Below are 19,029 nucleotides of genomic sequence, written 5' to 3' on the forward strand. Positions count from 1 at the left end.
TTGTACATAGAGACCTGAAATGATGAATTCAGATGGCAAGCCGTATTTTTCTCTCCCCTCGTACCTGTGGTACCTTTGGTTTCCTTTGGGATTGATAAAAGAGAAGAAAATGAAGATGATGTTTCTGAGCTCCGACTTACCGAATTTCTTCGACAATTGGAAGCAGTTGCACGGCCAGGGTTTACTTCTGATTTTGTGGTAACTCACGGGACTCATCAGATTATCGTATGTGGTGTTTCTGCTGATCGTCATACTCTCTTCCTCCTTTAGTTTATTCGCAGTCCTTACTCTGTAGTTAGTAGATTTTCCGTTTAATTCAACAGACCTTGCATTTATTTCTCAGTTTCACAGTGTTTAGGTGTGTTACCAGTGAAGCTTACCTTTGACAACCTTTAACCCTGAATTTTAATCCCAGTTCTGAATAATTCTTTTGTTTCCCCCGCTGTGTCGTCCACGTACAAGATTCTTATTGTTCCGTCATTCTTCTTGTACATAGTGTATGTCATCCAGTTTTGTCCACAGCGTATATTTGTTTTTGTGAAGAGTAAAAGCGTTCTTCATCACTTCTCGGTACACACCTGTAATTTCCTCATACATTTAAGACTGAACGATATTTACGGACCGAAAGAGAGGTTCTATGTGTACCATAGAACCGACTTAAACGAAAGGAAATACCGTGTGTTGGCTGGCAGTGTTATGCTGGGTAAAACTCCATCACTTGAGGGGAATCGCACACAACGCCTGCGTACTGCAAGCAGGATGTTTGCACGGGCTGTCCGCGTAACAAACGGGAGCGCAGACGGTGTACGCCTGCGTACCTCCAAGGCGAGCGATGCGATTACGCTTGGCGGGACATAACGCATCGCTGAGCTGGAAGCTTTGTCTCCTGCGACACAAGGTAAGCCCCTGGTCTGTAGCTGCCTCTGGGGTGGCTTGTATACCCACCGAAGATAGCGGCTTACAAACAATACGCAAGTGTCTATCTCAAAAACAACTGTAAATATTTCGTTTCATATGGTAATGGACGTACTGCGTAAGCGAATAACAAATCTAAGTTGCAGATACTTTAAAATGGAATAATTTTTTTAACTTCAAACGTAGTCTAATTAAAAGTAGTTTCCATCTGACGGTTCAGATTCAAAGATGCTGCTTTGTCACGATTAGTTCTGTCTCCAGGAATCGATCATAGCGGCTCGCTCTCCACAGCTATAGAAAATCGCTTTAATGTCCCTAACTCATGTCAAAATCATATAAGAAAATCTGAACTTCACTTATGATCCATACCTCTAAAAAGCCTGTTCTTAACGTTAATAAGGGACAGATTTACGATACTGTTTATGAAATGGGCTACATTTTTCTGTTCAGAACGAAGAGATGTTGTCTTCTGTCGAAAACTGACATCTTGAGAGCGTTTCTGTGCACAAAATACAGGTTGATTGTTGCAAGGAAGGAAACAGCAACCTATCAGCACTGAGAATGCTATTTATGTACAAAAATTGCGTCCCTTCCAGTATCGAACCGGCGGGTTCATCTTCCGAAGGCTATCAACGACTAGTCACACATTTGTTTATGTTTACATTAATTTCCTGTTCTTTATTCCCCATTGTGGTGGAATATCCTTGGGGTATTGGCGTCTTACAGCAAAAACGATGTTAGAAGCGACCTATTTAGACCTAACTATCCCTAATAACGATTGAACACAATGTAAAAGAATCTTTAAGGTTGAGTTGTTGTAGCTATAGTTTGCTTAAGTCGAATATCGCGCGTCATCCTGTTGCAATGTTATTTGCTTGTGTTCACGAAACGTTGAAGAATATATGAAGCACTTATTTGATGTACAGTAGGCTGTGGATTTCTGAACCATGGAGCTATGTGAACAAAAAGAAAAAAATACTCTACTGCTCAGCCCGTGTGCGCGGCTCGGACGACATTATGTTACAGGACCATTGCTGGAGGAGAATATATATATATACAGGGTGAGTCACCTAACATTACCGCTGGATATATTTCGTAAACCACATCATCAAATACTGACGAATCGATTCCACAGACCGAACGTGAGGAGAGGGGCTAGTGTAATTGGTTAATACAAACCATAAGAAAATGCACGGAAGTATGTTTTTTAACACAAACCTACGTTTTTTTAAATGGAATCCCGTTAGTTTTGTTAGCACATCTGAACATATAAACAAATACGTAGTCAGTGCCGTTTGTTTCATTGTAAAATGTTAATTACATCCGGAGATATTGTAACCTATGTTGACGCTTGAGTACCACTCCTCCGCTGTTCGATCGAGTGTATCGGAGAGCAGCGAATTACGTAGTGATCCAAAAGGGAACGATGATGGACCTTAGGTACAGAAGAGACTGGAACAGCACATTACGTCCACATGCTAACACCTTTTTACTGGTCTTTTTCACTGACGCCCACGTACATTACCATGAGGGGTGAGGTACACGTACACACGTGGTTTCCGGTTTCAATTACGGAGTGGAATACAGTGTGTCCCGACATGTCAGGCCAATAGATGTTCAATGTGGTGGCCATCATTTGCTGCACACAATTGCAACCTCTGGCGTAATGAATGTCGTACACGCAGCAGTACATCTGGTGTAATGTCGCCGCAAGCTGCCACAATACGTTGTTTCATATCCTCTGGGGTTGTACGCACATCACGGTACACATTCTCCTTTAACGTACCCCACAGAAAGAAGTCCAGAGGTGTAAGATCAGGAGAACGGGCTGGCCAATTTATGCGTCCTCCACGTCCTATGAAACGCCCGTGGCCCGTGTTTGTTACAACACGCAACTGAACGTCGGAGGTTTCAAGCGTCAACTTTAGGTTACAATATCTCCGGATGTAATTAACATTTTACAATGCAACAAACGGCACTGATTACGTATTTGTTTATACGTTCAGATGTGCTAACAAAACTAACGTGGTTCCATTTAAAAAAACGTAGATTTGTGTTAAAAAACGTACCTCCGTGCATTTTTGTATGGTTTGTATTAAACAATTACACTAGCCCCTCTCCTCACGTTCGATCTGTGGAATCGGTTCGTCAGTTTAGTAATTTTCCCGCTACCAGTTGTATAGGATACAGCAGGTCGGTCAACAGAACAGCTGGCGATATCTATTATAAATTTGAGCAGTTGCGTACAGTTAAAAAATAACAAGGGAATGGGCTATGTGTATAAGTCTTCGTGGGGTTTTTTGAACAGGAAATAATATGTACTATTTCTTTTTTATTAAAGTAACGATTTAGTTCAATTATACACAACAAGCCCTCAGCCTCCATTGCCAAAATTTGGTTTTGGTTAAATTTTCGACTTCGTATGGAGACGTGGAGGTAGTGCAGGAGATGCTGAACGGATCTGAGTGGTCGGAATCATCCCTTTCAATGCTGACAAAATTCCATCACGCAGTTGAGACTGGGTCTGCTGCTGGAATGATTTGTTTAAATGATTTAACTCCGCCAGTAGCAGTTATTCTTATTTTATTCGTTTTACGTTTGTACAACACCGGTCATCACATCACTATCAGTTATCCGAATCGTGTATGTTGAGTGCGATGGTTCGCGACACATACTGTACGTAATTTTAACAGTGTCGGAAAGCAATTACTACGAAGGTACGTGCGGAGCGCAGAATTCTGTGGAAGTGAATCATAGCATCTGAGCGGATAATCCTAAACTACTTCATATTTCCAGGTAGCGTGATTTTGGCCGCTTAACTTAGCTGAACACTATGCGCTTAGTCTACTTCATCGTCTCTATAGTTGACGTGCCCCCAGCATGCAACCTCAGAATTGTCGTCTCGTCATAATGGCAACACAAAGTCATGCTTATCTAGTATCACAGCGACAACCATAGCCCATCTGTTGCTGTCTGTATCTTTAACAAACAACTCTTATGTCTTCCACACATTTCGACGTGCTTATGAAAAGTCGAAGCCCATTTTTGCCAGTCTGGAAACTTTTATCTAAGTAAATTATCATATATGGCCATTTCTCGATTTCTACATCTACATCTACATGATTACTCTGCAATTCACATTTAAGTGCTTGGCAGAGGGTTCATCGAATCACAATCATACTATCTCTCTACCGTTCCACTCCCGAACAGCGCGCGGGGAAAACGAACACCTAAACCTTTCTGTTCGTGCTCTGATCTCTTATTTTATTTTGATGATCATTCCTACCTATGTAGGTTGGGCTCAACACAATATATTCGTATTCGGAAGAGAAAGCTGGTGACTGAAATTTCGTAAATAGATCTCGCCGCGACGAAAAATGTCTTTGTTTTAATGACTTCCATCCCAACTCGCGTATCATATCTGCCACACCCTCTCACCCATTACGTGATAATACAAAAAGAGCTGCCATCTTTTGCACCCTGTCGATGTCCTCCGTCAGTCCCACCTGGTAAGGATCCCACACCGCGCAGCAATATTCTAACAGAGGACGAACGAGTGTAGTGTAAGCTGTGTCTTTAGTGGACTTGTTGCATCTTGTAAGTGTCCTGCCAATGAAACGCAACCTTTGGCTCGCCTTCCCCTCTATATTATCTATGTGGTCTTTCCAACTGAAGTTGTTGGTAATTGTAACACCCAGGCACTTAGTTGAATTGACAGCCTTGAGAATTGTACTATTTATCGAGTAATCGAATTCCAACGGATTTCTTTTGGAACTCATGTGGATCACCTCACACTTCTAGTTATTTAGCGTCAACTGCCACCTGCCACACCATACAGCAATCTTTTCTAAATCGCTTTGCAAATGATACCGGTCTTCGGATGACCTTACTAGACGGTAAATTACAGCATCATCTGCGAATAACCTAAGAGAACTGCTCAGATTGTCACCCAGGTCATTTATATAGATCAGGAACAGCAGAGGTCCCAGGATGCTTCCCTGGGGAACACCTGATATCACTTCAGTTTTACTCGATGATTTGCCGTCTATTACTACGAACTGCGACCTTCCTGACAGGAAATCACGAATCAAGTCGCACAACTGAGACGATACCACATAGGCCCGCAGCTTGATTAGAAGTCACTTGTGAGGAACGGTGTCAAAAGCTTTCCGGAAATCGAGAAATACGGAATCAACTTGAGATCCCCTGTCGGTAGCGGCCATTACTCCGTGCGATTAAAGAGCTAGCTGCGTTGCACAGGAACGATGTTTTCTGAAACCATGCTGATTACGTATCAATAGATCGTTCCCTTCGAGGTGATTCATGATGTTTGAATACAGTATATGCTCCAAAACCCAACTGCAAACCGACGTCAATGATATAAGTCTGTAGTTCGATGGATTACTCCTACTACCATTCTTAAACACTGGGGCCACCTGCGCAATTTTGCAATCTGTAGGTACAGATCTATCGGTGAGCGAGCGGTTGTATATGATTGCTAAGTAGGGAGCTAATGTATCAGCGTAATCTGAAAGGAGCCTAATCTGTATACAATGTGAACCTGAAGACTTGCCCATATCAAGCGATTTGAGTTGCTTCGCAACCCCTAAGGTATCTACTTCTGAGAAACTCATGCTAGCAGCTGTTCGTCTTCCCTGGTGAAGGAATTTCGGAAAATGCGTTCAATAACTCCGCTTTACCGGCACAGTCGTCGGTAACAGTACCGTCGGCACTGCGCAGCGAAGGTATTGACTGCGTCTTGCTGCTTGTGTACTTTACATACGACCAGAATTTCTTCGGATTTTCTACGAAATTTCGAGACAATGTTTCGTTGTGGAACCTATTGAAGGCATCTCGCATTGAAGTTCGTGCCAAATTTCGCGCGTCTGTAAATTTTAGCCAATCTTCGGGATTTCGCGTTCTTCTGAACTTCGCTTGCTTTTTCCGTTGGCTCTGCAACAGCGTTCGGACCTGTTTTGTGTACCATGGGGGATCAGTTCCATCTCTTACCTATTTATGAAGTATGAATCTCTCAATTGCTGTTGCTACTATATCTTTGAATTTGAGCCACATCTCGCCTACATTTGCATAGTCAGTTCGGAAAGAATGGAGATTGTCTCTTAGGAAGGCTTCTAGTGACACTTCATCCGCTTTTTTAAATAAAATTTAGAACAGTTAAGCTAATGCTCCCGACCCTTCCTAGCTACGCTTCTTTCACGTTTCGTTCCACAACCAATACGCCTCCGTTTTGGCTCTCTTCAGTACTTGTGTCCTGTCACGTTCCTTTTCTTACCTTTCTCTGCCACTTCTTCAGTTAAGTCCATTACTGCCCCTGCCCATGTTTGAAACTCACCTGTCTGATAATTTGTCTTCGTTATTTTACTTAATGAAAATAAACTGTTTTTTAGGTATAGCTTTCAACTGTTCTGGCCTTTCTTGCTGCTAATACAGCTCGCCAACCCCAAAAGAAGTATTAAATGTGATAACACTGCTTACCATAGGTAATTTCTAAAATGGGAATGGTTCACTGATTACACATGAGGAGGTCGATTTGAGTAACCATCGAACATGTAGTCCACACGGAAGTATTAAATTTTAAGTAGCAGTTATTCTTATGTTACACATATCCCAGTTATAATAGCACTACAAGCCAGTGGCGAAGTCCATTGAATAAATTAAATGAATTGATTATTGTGAATGGCAATTCGCAATCCTATGAAAAGTTATGACTCATCGAGTACAGAATACGGACTGATGGCAAAATGAAGGAAACGAAAGTAATGAGGAGCAGCACAAATGAGATTAGTTATAAACTCAACATCAATACTGATGAACACAGAGTAGACGAGGTGGAATAATACTGCTACCCCGCAAGCTAAGTTACCTATGACCAAAGAAGCAAAAGAGAGATAAAAAGCAGACTATCACTGGCAGAGAGGGCATTCATCACCAAGACAAATCTACTAGTATCAAACAATGGCCTTCATTTGAGGAAGGCATTTCTGAGAATGTGCGTTTGGATCTTAGCATTGTATCGTACTGAATCACAGACTTTGGGAAAACAAGGAAATAACAGAATCGAAGTGTTTTCGATATCTTGCTAGAGAAGATTTCTATGAATTAGGTGTAATGATAAGCTTAGGGATGTCGATGTTCTCTGCAGAATCAGCGAGAAAAGTAAATGTGGAGAACCTTGACAAGAAGAAGAGACAGGATGATAGGACATGTAAGACGTCAAGGAATAACTTCCAAAATGAGGTAGTTGCAGGGGGTAAAAACTGTAGAGGAAGACAGAGATTGGAATACATAAAAGAAGTAAGTGTCGATGTCATGTGCAAGTGCTGTTCCAACATGATGAAATTGGCGCAACAGAATAATTCGTGACGGGCCGCATCAAACCGGTTAGAGAACTGCTGTCAAGTAAATATCTTCTTTCTTTCTTTCTTTCGCTTACGCCATAGTCCCGCAGCGATCGCAGGGTCGGCGTGGTTACAACGGATTTGACAATGTTGGTGTTAGGGATGGCCGGATGCCCTTTCTGCCGCCACCCCATACCCACAGTTGTACACCAACTGTCTGTGTCTAGTGTGAATCGCGAAACAGTGCGGACGTGCTTCAAATGTCTGCGACGCGTGTAACTGAGGCGGAACGTGGGGACCAGTCTGGTATTCACCTAGCGGGATGTGGAAAACCGCCTAAAAGCCACATCCAGGCTGGCCGGCACACCAGGCCCTGGTCGCTAGTCCGCCGGGCGGATGCGATCCGGGGCCAGCGCGCCTGCCCGGGTCCAGGAAGCAGCGCGTTAGCGCTCTCGGCTACTCTTGCGGGTCTGCTGTCAAATAAATATGTAAACAAATAAATATTAAATGATTAAGTGCTATGGCTGGTAAGCAAGGTATATTAAACTACATTCTCAAGCTCGCCGGCGACAAGACTTCATCACAACATTTCTGAACCCAAAAAACTTATGGCCGAAAGAAAAATCAACATACTTCTGAGAACTGCTCGCTCACTAAATGCCGCCTCTCCATAGCGCAGGTCCCTACTCATATTTGTCTGTGTTGCTCTACCACTTCGAGTGACTCGTCGTCCTACCGTTGCAAAACTACCTTCTTATAAGGGCACTCTTACTACTACTACAGGCTATGTAATCAGCTGGATATTCAAAGTAAGTGCCTCAGCAAGTTGATGACTTTGGTGCCTCACACTGCACGAATTTGGACAAGGAATAAACAGAATGTAAATAAAAGTTATTCTAAGTATGCACAATTCAGTTCCAATCTACATTATAGTTCTTACGCTTATAGTAAGATTACCGTCTGCGCATACAATGAGTTATTACGAACTGTACATAATGTAGCGAGGTCTTCGTTTGTTATCGGCCTCGCTACTTTGGCATTACGACCTGAATTAATTATACAATCGCTGCTTCAGCTAATTACGGCTAAATGTAATTACTAATTATTTCGGCATTAAGTCTAATTATCCTAATACTCCAATGCTGCTTTTCTTTGGAACATTGTAGCGGGTATGTGCAGCATTACCGCCGTACTTCGCTTTTAAACCTACTCAGTTATGCATACATCTACTTTACACATGTCCGCCCCCGGTAGCTGAGTGGTCAGCGCGACAGAATGTCAATCCTAAAAGACTGGATTCGATTCCCGACTAAATCGGAGATTTTCTCCGCTCAGAGACTGGGTGTTGTGTTGTCCGAATCATCATCATTTCATCCCCAGCAACCCGCAAGTCGCCGAAGTGGCGTCAAATCAAAAGAGTTGCACCCGGCGAACGGTCTACCCAACGGGAGGCCCTAGTCACACGACATTTACAGTTTTTACTCTACACATTCTGCATGTGCCAGTTCTGCGTGACTGGATGACTCCACTGATGCCGACTGGCAGTTCCTTACCTGAAAAAGCTTTCAGGGCTTTGTTAGTTCTGAAGTTCAAGTTTAATGTCATTAACAGTTAATGATTTCAGTACTTACGCCACTGTTATTTTTGCGTGTTAGATTTTGTGTTAGACATAAGACTTCTTATAACATTACGTCGAAATAAAGGTAATATAAAATATTTAAGATGGTTAGGTACGTGTAAGAGAGGGCTTGTAAACAATAAAGAAATAATTCGACCAACTTTCATTTTCTTGCACTTGTAGGAGAGCGGGAAGAAAACTGCTTACTGTAAATAGATACTTCTGGTTCCAGCATAGTAGATATCTAGTACATCTCATTGCTGATGTGGGAGCACACGTAACTGACGACTTTGTAGGACACTGGACATATTGAGTGGGATGCACTATATTTGAAGCACATTTACCGGATTTAAGGCCTGGGGCAAACTGGGCAAGATCTACTACATGAAAAGTGCATTCACCAGATTTGATGGCTCTTAAATTTGTTTTGTTTCCTTCACGGACCAGGTGAAAGTATTGTGTTGATTGCTATCATACCTGAGGTAGTTTTTGTAGAAAAATTATGTTTTGTGACGTGCAAACAGATTCCTGCCATACCCACTGAAGTAGGACTACCATTACTGAGATGGATCAAAAAAATGGTTCAAATGGCTCTGAGCACTATGGGACTTAACTTCTGAGGTCATCAGTCCCCTAGAACTTAGAACTACTTAAACCTAACTAACCTAAGGACATCACACACATTCATGCCCGAGGCAGGATTCGAACCTGCGACCGTAGCGGTCGCGCGGTTCCAGACTGTAGCGCCTAGAACCGCTCGGCCACCCCGGCCGACTGATATGGATCAATCACGTAATGAGACTGCTTTTCTATATATTGTAGGGTTATCAACAACTATATCTACATGCATACTCCGCAAGCCACCGTATGGTGCATGGAGGAGCGTACCTTGTACCATTATTAGTCGTTTCCTTTTCTGTTTTACTGGCAAATATAAGGAGGGAAAAAGGACTGTCTCTATTCCCCTGACGAACCATAATTTTTCTTCTGATCTTCGCGGTCCTCACGTGAAATGTACGTTGGCGGCAGTAAATTTGTTCTGTCAGCTTCAGCTAGCGGTTCCCTAAATTTTCTCTACAATGTTCCTCGAAAGGAATATCATCTTCCTTCCATGGATTCCCATTTGAGCTCCCGACGAATCTTCGTAATGACTGTGTATTGACCGAATCTTCCTGTAACTATCTAGCAGCCCGTCTCTGAAATTCTTCGATGTCTTTGCTTAATATGATCGGGTGGGGATCCCGAACACTCGAGCAGTACTCAGGAATAGGTGACACTACTGATCCGTGCACGGTCTCCTTCACAGACGAACGACCCTTTCCTATAACTCTCCCAATAAAACGAAGTCGATCATTCGCTTTCTCTACTACAATCTTTATATTAGAATATACATATAATAAAATGTCATTTGTGCTGTTTTAATAACTCTTTGTCTAACACCTAAGGACAGAACGATGGGTTATAAAGAAGACATCACTTTAAAAAGACATAATGCTCAGTGTCTTATTCGACGGCCACAGCTTCTTCCAGCAGGATACCTGTCCGTGTGGCAGCGCTAGCATGGTGCTACAGTGATTTGCTGAGCGTAATAGTGGACTCACATTGATGTCTTGGACGTCAAATTCGCTTGATTTGAACCCGGTGGAACATATCTGGTACGGTACTGGGTGCCAGCTGCAAGCTCACAAAACCCCAGCCCGTAAATTACGTGAATTACCTGACCCATGGGTGGACAACTGGTGCCACATTTTTCCAGAAAGCTACCAAACGTTTGTTGAATCCAGGCCACGCAGACCCGCTGCCGTACTGCGGAGCGAGGCCTTCATCTGCGATGGTGTTGCTGAAGACTTGGTCTTGAGCTTATGCATTTATAATTATCCAGTATCAATGATGTGAACGCATATCCCACTGCAGCTACCATCTTCCAGCACTGCAATGCCTACCATTCAGAAATGCTGGCATCTCACACATACACGACTTGTTAAATGATACACGCCAAAGTACTGCTGTAAAAGGCTGTCTGCCGATGTTTCGTTTGCTGAGTAATAATCAGTACCCAGGAAAGAAACCCCTGCGCTATTATTAATACAACGGGAATACCATTCTTTTCTCTTTAATATTTGTGGATGATGCAGAGATGTTACGTGTAACACATTAGATTTTGTGGAGAATATGTAAAATCGAGTTTTCTATGGGTACAGAAGATGGAAACAACAACAATAAAGCTGTACTTTGATTAAATTCTTGCATCTGGCGCACTAGATACTTTTATCTGATGATGATTACAAAAGCTGCACTCAAGTGCGCTGTTTGTAGTTAACAGTATTGTGAATAAGGTAAATTTCTGTTTGTCCCTGAATAATCTAATTTACGAGTACCTATCTCAAATGCACGAACAGAAAAACCGAACCAGAATTAGATGTATACCTTACCTGAGATTTTCAACAAATAGTACACTCCCACGGGAAACCCCGTACGAGAAGAATGCACACATTGTGTGGGATATACCTGTGGCACAACGGATTAGGTAACTTTTGTTGAATGAAACAGAATGGGGGAGTTGCGCAGTGATAATATAATATGGAAAACACATCATGGAAGATAGTGGGTGGCCGGCCGTAGTGGCCGAGCGGTTCTAGGCGCTTCAGTTTGGAACCGCGATACCGCTACGGTCGCAGGTTCGAATCCTGCCTCGGGAATGGATGAGTGTGATGTGCGTAGGTTAGTTAGGTTTAAGTAGTTCTACGTTCTAGGGGACTGATGACCTCAGTAGTTAAGTCCCATAGTGCTCAGAGCCATTTGAACCATTTTTTATAGTGGGTGTAGTAGCTACGTACAGAGGAAAAGAGTAGCACAAGACTACGAAAATAAAGGATGCCATCAAACTTACAGAAAAGTGACGGCTTAAGAGAAAGAAAAATGTAATTTACAAATTTTGTGGTGTTAAGTGAAGGACAAAACAAAGTATGACAGATAAAAAAGGGCACCAAAATTATATTGCCATGACAAGTATTGGAATCGGAGACATAAAATAAAAATTCAAGACCGAGCCGAATATCTGTAAACTGAATGCAGGTAAGGAAATTTAGAGCTATTGAGAGCAATAATCATGAAATCTACGAAACATGAGAAACACAACCCACTTTTTCGGCAATATTAGTTTTATCAACCTAAAAAATGATGAGGCAAGAAGAACACATTTGTCGCAAAATGTAGTTCCATTCATTTGATGTAGAGTAACAATGTTCAAGATATACTCGGTACTTAAGAAATTAGAAAAACTGTTTCTTAGTACATGACTTTTTACCTCTCAGTTATACAAATCTGCGACCAAGTTTAATATTTATTACACAAGCTATTAATCAACTGCCCTGAATGGGAGGCTGGAGACATATCGACCAGTCCTTAGCACATCCATAACTGAACTGAGCGGTTTTGAAGCAGTGTAATTTCGAATTGCTTCATGCATTTATCTGTTTCGGGATGCGATAGTGTTTTGTTTTTGACAGAATTTTTATTCATCATGTAAAGTGCTGAGCTTACAACGTTCCTGTACAGTCCCTAAGGAAGCTAATCTTTATCCATCAGCCATGTAATTCAGTATCTGTGATATGAAACTGGTTGAAGATTTATCTATACATTTGTCGTGGAAATACAGTAGTTTTCCTTCTTCATGTGTTTAACTTACTCTTGTAGATTCTGAGTGGGATACTTCTTCCTTTCTCCACTTGTATTATTTTGACTGAAAACATTCGAAAATTAAAGGAAAACACTTGTTAGTAGTTGCAGGGCATTATCATAACTTAGCAAGAATTCATAGTATAGGTATTCGTATTATAGGACAATGAATGAAAAATCGTTTTCTTGTTTAGAAGTAATTAATAATGTGTAACCCTATTCATGAAGGTAAAATAAATATTTTTGAGTTCTCCGTCATTTTCTTTGTCAACTCACCTGTATTCATTTGTCATATTTATATACTATCGATTTCAGAGCAGAATTATTCCATGTTGAAGCAACTTGCAAGGGCTCAGGAATCAATTAACGCTATCTCCTGATGGAGTGACTGTCAAAATTGTTTTTCATATACAATCATTGCCATAGTGTAAGGGTCTCGTAACTGAGGTGTGTTCAGCGTGATGGATGAGACGTCAGTGAATAGTTCTCCGCATTGGCTAAGGCCACTCAAAAAAAAAATGGCTCTGAGCACTATGGGACTCAACTGCTGAGGTCATTAGTCCCCTAGAACTTAGAACTAGTTAAACCTAACTAACCTAAGGACATCACAAACATCCATGCCCGAGGCAGGATTCGAACCTGCGACCGTAGCGGTCTTGCGGTTCCAGACTGCAGCGCCTTTAACCGCACGGCCACTTCGGCCGGCTTAAGGCCACTCAGACCGTAAATTTCAATAGAAGTGAACACCGACTATGATACCTTCATTGCATCATTTTCCTCTTGGATCTTACTGTATTAGTGTTGATTTCAATAAAACAGTTTTGGACATGTGACACGAGAGAGGAGGTTGGTTGGTTGGTTTGGGGAAGGAGACCAGACAGCGTGGTCATCGGTCTCATCGGATTAGGGAAGGATGGGGAAGGAAGTCGGCCGTGCCCTTTCAGAGGAACCATCCCGGCATTTGCCTGGATTGATTTGGGGAAATCACGGAAAACCCAAATCAGGATGGCCGGACGCGGGATTGAACCGTCGTCCTTCCGAATGCGAGTCCAGTGTCTAACCACTGCGCCACCTCGCTCGGTTCGAGAGAGGAGGACATGCCATCAATTCAAAGGATAATTTATGACACGTTCTTACCAAGTGATCGTACCTGGTTGAAGATGAATGCATTAGAACTAACGTAGTACTGATCCTGTGGAAAATGTTGCACTTGTATGGAGCACATCTGCAGCAATGGTCGAAGTGTTGGCTAATATCACACTGTGACAATGTATTCCGTGACTGTTTTTTTTTTTTTAACTGAAATTGACAACAAGCCGTACATTGATGCTGTTGTTATAATCATTTTCCTGTGGAATAAAATAAGAACTTCTCGTTCCTGGTGAAGTCATTAGTAGACTATTTACAATGGCTCTGCTAGTTCTTTTGTAAAGCCGATCACTTGCCAAAGCTGTTACGAATCGTTGAAATGTCATGTTGCAGGCAGTGATGGCGCCTAACTGAGTGGAAACAGCCGCCTGCAGCCATGGGGACCTGAGGGAAGCCACCGCAGCCGCCTACACCAGCAGCAAGGTAGGCGAGCGGCGGCGGCGCTGTCAACTTGGAAGGAGCTTACCCCTTCCTCTTTCACTGTGCAGAACTTGCTCCTCAACTCCGTAACACGCCTATGGCGACTGTACTCCACCGAGAACGTTTCGACAAATAGTGACGTACTGCAAATCTCAAATAAGAAGGTGCTTCCTGATAAATTATTCAGTTATTCCGTTACTGTCTTTCCACATGTATAGGAATAAACCACATAAATAATGATTGCTATAAACCTAGCGTGAGGCGTACTCACTGAGCCGTGCGTACTTCCATCTTTCCACGGCTCGTTTCCTGAGCGTCGTGTGGAGTCAATATTTTTGGTAATCGACAGTGTTTGGGCGCGATCGGGCTCTAGCATCTCGTTGCTGTCTTTCATTGCTCCGCTTCTATTTCGTTTTTCCGCCGTTGTTCAGGGTTGGTCTTTTATGAAGCTCTTTCGTTTGAACTCCCGCCCGTAGTGTACCCACTATCGATTGCGAGTTCTGTCTTTGGTATACTTAGAAACCGTAGGTTGGTAACACGACCGACTCACGTGTTTACTGCAGCAGACACTTTGGCCTGTACTATTTATAGGCGAGCGCGGTCACGATGGGGGAGGCTGTCGCGCAGTGGCCTTCGTGTCTGCTCTGGTGACGTCGACACCCTGCCTTCCGCGTACGGGTGTTATCGAACCCGCACTTCTAGACGTGGAGTAACGTCGGCCTGATTGGGGCCCCCTCTGTCCGCTCTTCACTGGTTGTCCGCGGGAGCCGGATGGCAGTCTAATCATCGCCTGCGTCGACAAACAGTAACCATCATGGGGCGGTGAAGCCGCCGTTCGGCGAGAGCTTGAGTCCGGGAGCAGTTCGGCTGGGTCGGTGTCTGCCGGGACGACTGGGGACGGCTCAGAATTGTGCACAGCAGTCCCGGACAAGACGAAGTGCGCCGAGGGACAGGAGAAAAGAAGTTAAGTGTGAATGTTTCAAGTTGATCGTCCTTTGGGCTTGAGTTCATCCAGTCGTCTTCCCCGCCTTGTGGCCACCGCCGTGGCAATCCTCTGTTCTGTTCACTGGTGCAATTATGACAGTGCAGCTTCCTCCACGCATCGTTGCTAACCTGTGTAGTGGTGTATTTTGGTAGTTATTTGTGTACGTTTGCACTTCTGTGTTTTGGTAGCTCATCCTCTCGCCCTGTGGTTGCAGAATTTCGGGTGGGGAGTTAGTTCCTTGACTCTCAAGATCTAGTGCTCTATTATTAAGGTTAATTCTAGTTCAGTCTAGTGTTCTGTTAATCCCTCGGTATATGTGTCCGCCATACTATTTGCGCTGTATTTATTCTAAGTGAGTTGCACTGACAGTAGTTGGGGGTTCGAGTCATGTCACGGAGCTGATAAGGGGTCAAATTGGTTTCGGCTTGTCAGTTGGATGGTGTTGCGTTAGAGGTTTGTTAACATTGGCATGTCAGCGTTGTCTAGCGCTACCGGCACCTAACGAAGATCATTGTACTGATTAGGGAATGTTGTTACACGTTCTTGTTTTCATTTCGATACCTGTATTTGTGAAGGCAACCGCATGAAGTAAGATCTGTTCTGAAGCTATGTTGGATCTTGCGCTCTTGGTATTTTTGATTTTGTATTGATCCCGACTATTTGGGTGTCAGGAATAAGGAACTGTGTTATTAATGTTTGGCTTGAACAGCAGACACGCGGCTAGTTTAGTACGTGTGTAGTGGCATGGCGTCCTCGTGAAGGCGTGCCCGCTAGATTGCAATTGCGTCTCCTCAGAGTGTAATTTCCACCATACTAAAACCCCCTTGTTAAAAGGGAGGAAAAAACTTTAGAAATATCTTCTATTTGCATTAACTATCTTACCTGTCGCGTAGGTAAATATCTGCTCATTGATTAAGCTAATGGGAGCACCCATCCTAAGAGCAACTAGCGCAATTCTGTTATGGTAGCCGTCGTGCCTATTTTGGTCCAAAAGATTGTATAAACAGGCTTACATGCTCCGTATCGAAGTTCTGATGTTGTTTTTTGAGTGATTGTTGTTTGTTAAAATTGATTATAGTGTAAACGTTTGTATTTTACCAACCGTGTTTATAAGTTATTAATGTGATTGGCTGGAATGTAATACGAAAGTTTAAAGACCCTAGGTTGTCCAGGAAGAAATTTTGAAGCCATGCTGTGTTGTGAATTCATGTATTTATGTTTATATTGCAATGAGAATTTAAATGTGGTAAACCCACGCTTTGTGATTAATAATTAAAGATTTAAGAATGCGTTCACTTAGCGCTTACTTATGTGTTGTATTATTATTATTTTTAAAAATTATATTAGGCGTTTTAATTTCTTAAATTATAGCCTTTCCAATTCGAAAGTGACGGCCCTCCCATTCTGGGCAATTGTAAGCATCGAAGCAGGATTTACGTAGTTGGTGTTATGTATTGTATGTTATGAATAAATTATTTATGTGTTAAATCACGTCTGATATGTCAATTCCTTGGCCCCGTCCACACCTTGGTCGTAGTCTTTTAATATTAAATGATCAGACCAACGTTCCAGTCACCATGCGAAGGCACTGTCATAAGGAAAGTGAAAAATTCCTTTGTCATATTTATGAGACAAAAATAATGTGGTATGCAGGTTCTTTTTACCATAACAATACAACAAAAATTATCATTACATTGGAGAGAATGGTCGACTAGAAGGTAACACACATAGAGTAACATCAAATACTAATGGAACAATTACTGTTTAGGAAGAGACCACTGTCCGCTGAGAATGAAGACCATTTCCCGCTACTTGTCTCAGTAAACGTTTGGGGTCTGCCTGCCAGCAGTTTCACACGATTCATTTTATTCTTTTTTTAAACCAGTGAGGAAATAGTTACGTCTTCAGTAAAATTGATGATATACCAGGAGGTGCTGAAAAATAATGGCTCCCAATTGTTATGTGAAACATTTACAGCTATTAACATATAACAATCGTTATTAACATTCTGAATCTTTATTCTTCTAGTCTACCTTCTTATTTCCAAGCATAGTCATACTGGCAACGAAAACATTTCTCCCGACGAGATACCAGTTTCTTGATACTATCACCGTAAAATAATTCAGTTTGTTGACGGCGCTATATCACCTCATCACAGTCATAGTGAAATCCTCGAAGGTGTTATTTAAGTTTTGGAAACAGATAAGAATCGCATTGGGCCAAGTGGTAAACCCAAGGCGTCGTATTGTTGCAGATTTCGCAGCGCTTGTGTGCGGTCCGTCGTTATCAGGCTGAAGAAGACAGCGCTCCATGTATGGACGAAGTCTTCGCATTTGAACTTTCACTTTTTTGAGGGTCTCCTACACACCGATGTAATTGCGTTACACACCACTTCCAGACGTCTTGAGGCTGGGTGGAGACCCCCCCGGCCCCCCCCCCCTCCCCCCCACATTACAGATGTCGGACGTGCCAGACTGAGCAGATTGGGAAAACAGCGCAAAATGGTTCAAATGGTTCTGAATACTATGGGACTTATTTTAACATGTGAGGTCAACAGTCCCCTAGAACTTAGAAGTACTTAAACCTAACTAACCTAAGGACATCACACACACCCATGCCCGAAGCAGGATTCGAACCTGTGACTGTAGCAGCAGCGCGGTTCCAGACTGAAGCGACTAGAACCGCTCGGTCACATCGGCCGGCAAAACAGGACACGTGGCGAATTGCGGCGGATGTAACGTCAGACTTCACTGCTGGGCATAGTATGAATGTGCCTCAACGCACAGTGCGTCGAACACTCCTAAAGATTGGCCTCCGCAGCCGACGACCCAAGCATGTGCGGATGTTAATACCACGAAAACAACGGCAATTACGACAGAAATGGTCACGTGAGCATCGGCACCGGACTTTGGCGCAGTGTCAGAACGTTGCATGGTCTGATGAATCTCGATACCTTCTCCATCGTGCCGATGGGAGAGCACCTATCTGTTGTCTTCGAGGGGAACAGCTCCTTGACACCTGTAATGCGGGACAGATACAAGCTAGCGGCGGCTCCATTATGCTCGGAGTCCAGTGGAGCTCGTGCAAGGTATCATGATGGCAAGTAGTGGTTGCAGACCACCTTGATGAGGACCATGTTTCCCTATGGCAGTGGCATTTTTCTACAACATAATTCGCCTTATTACGAGGCCAGGGGTGTGATGGAATGGTCGAGGAACTCGGTGGCCAGTTGCAATTCATGTGCTGACCCCCCAACTCACTGGATATGTGATTGATCGTGGCGTCAGAAACCATCACCACACCTCACCGGAATTAACGGGAATTGGGGGACCTGTGTGTGCGGATGTCGTGCCAACTCCCTCCAGCGATCTGCAAGATCTCATTGCTTCCATGCCACGAAGGGTCGCCGCTGTTATCCGTGCCAAAGGTGGACATGCCGGCTGTTAGGTGTGTGGTCAAAATATTCTGGCTGATCAGTATTTGTTACTACGCTTAGCTACGCTATACACATTATGGAAATAATGGATAATTTTTAAAACCATTTCTGTGGGTCAGTAGTTTCAGTGAGTCATTTATTACGTTCCACTAGTGTCTAAATGCTGCAGAGTTCCCTGATTTTATTGTATATTTAGAGCGACGTTCACATCTGTATCTATATACATAATTTGTAAGCGTGGCGGAGGGTACGTTGTACCACTACTAATCATTCCCACCCGCAAACGGAGCGAGGGAATAAAGACTAAAATTACCAAATAAGCAGCAACCAGTCGCAAGATCATGTTTTCTTTATTTAATTTTGCAAATCGATTTCAGCTGATTAACTGCCATCATCGGTGCTACAAATACAAGAATAAAAAAAATTAATAACAGTGACCAAATGAAGAAATGTACATAAAGCAAAATTG

General features: G+C 42.9%; 1 protein-coding gene across 1 annotated transcript in view; it reads left to right on the top strand.

Moving 5' to 3' along the window:
• The window catches only part of LOC124594537 (probable G-protein coupled receptor CG31760), a 1,575,154-nt gene that overhangs the window by 514,267 nt on the left and 1,041,858 nt on the right, over nucleotides 1–19,029 (top strand). The window contains exon 2 of the mRNA XM_047132910.1: nucleotides 14,053–14,142. The gene's annotated coding sequence lies outside the window, so the exon portion shown is untranslated. The remainder of the gene's footprint in view (nucleotides 1–14,052; nucleotides 14,143–19,029) is intronic.

This window comes from Schistocerca americana, chromosome 2 (genome assembly GCF_021461395.2).
Source record: "Schistocerca americana isolate TAMUIC-IGC-003095 chromosome 2, iqSchAmer2.1, whole genome shotgun sequence".
Classification (NCBI taxonomy): Eukaryota; Metazoa; Arthropoda; class Insecta; order Orthoptera; family Acrididae; genus Schistocerca; species Schistocerca americana.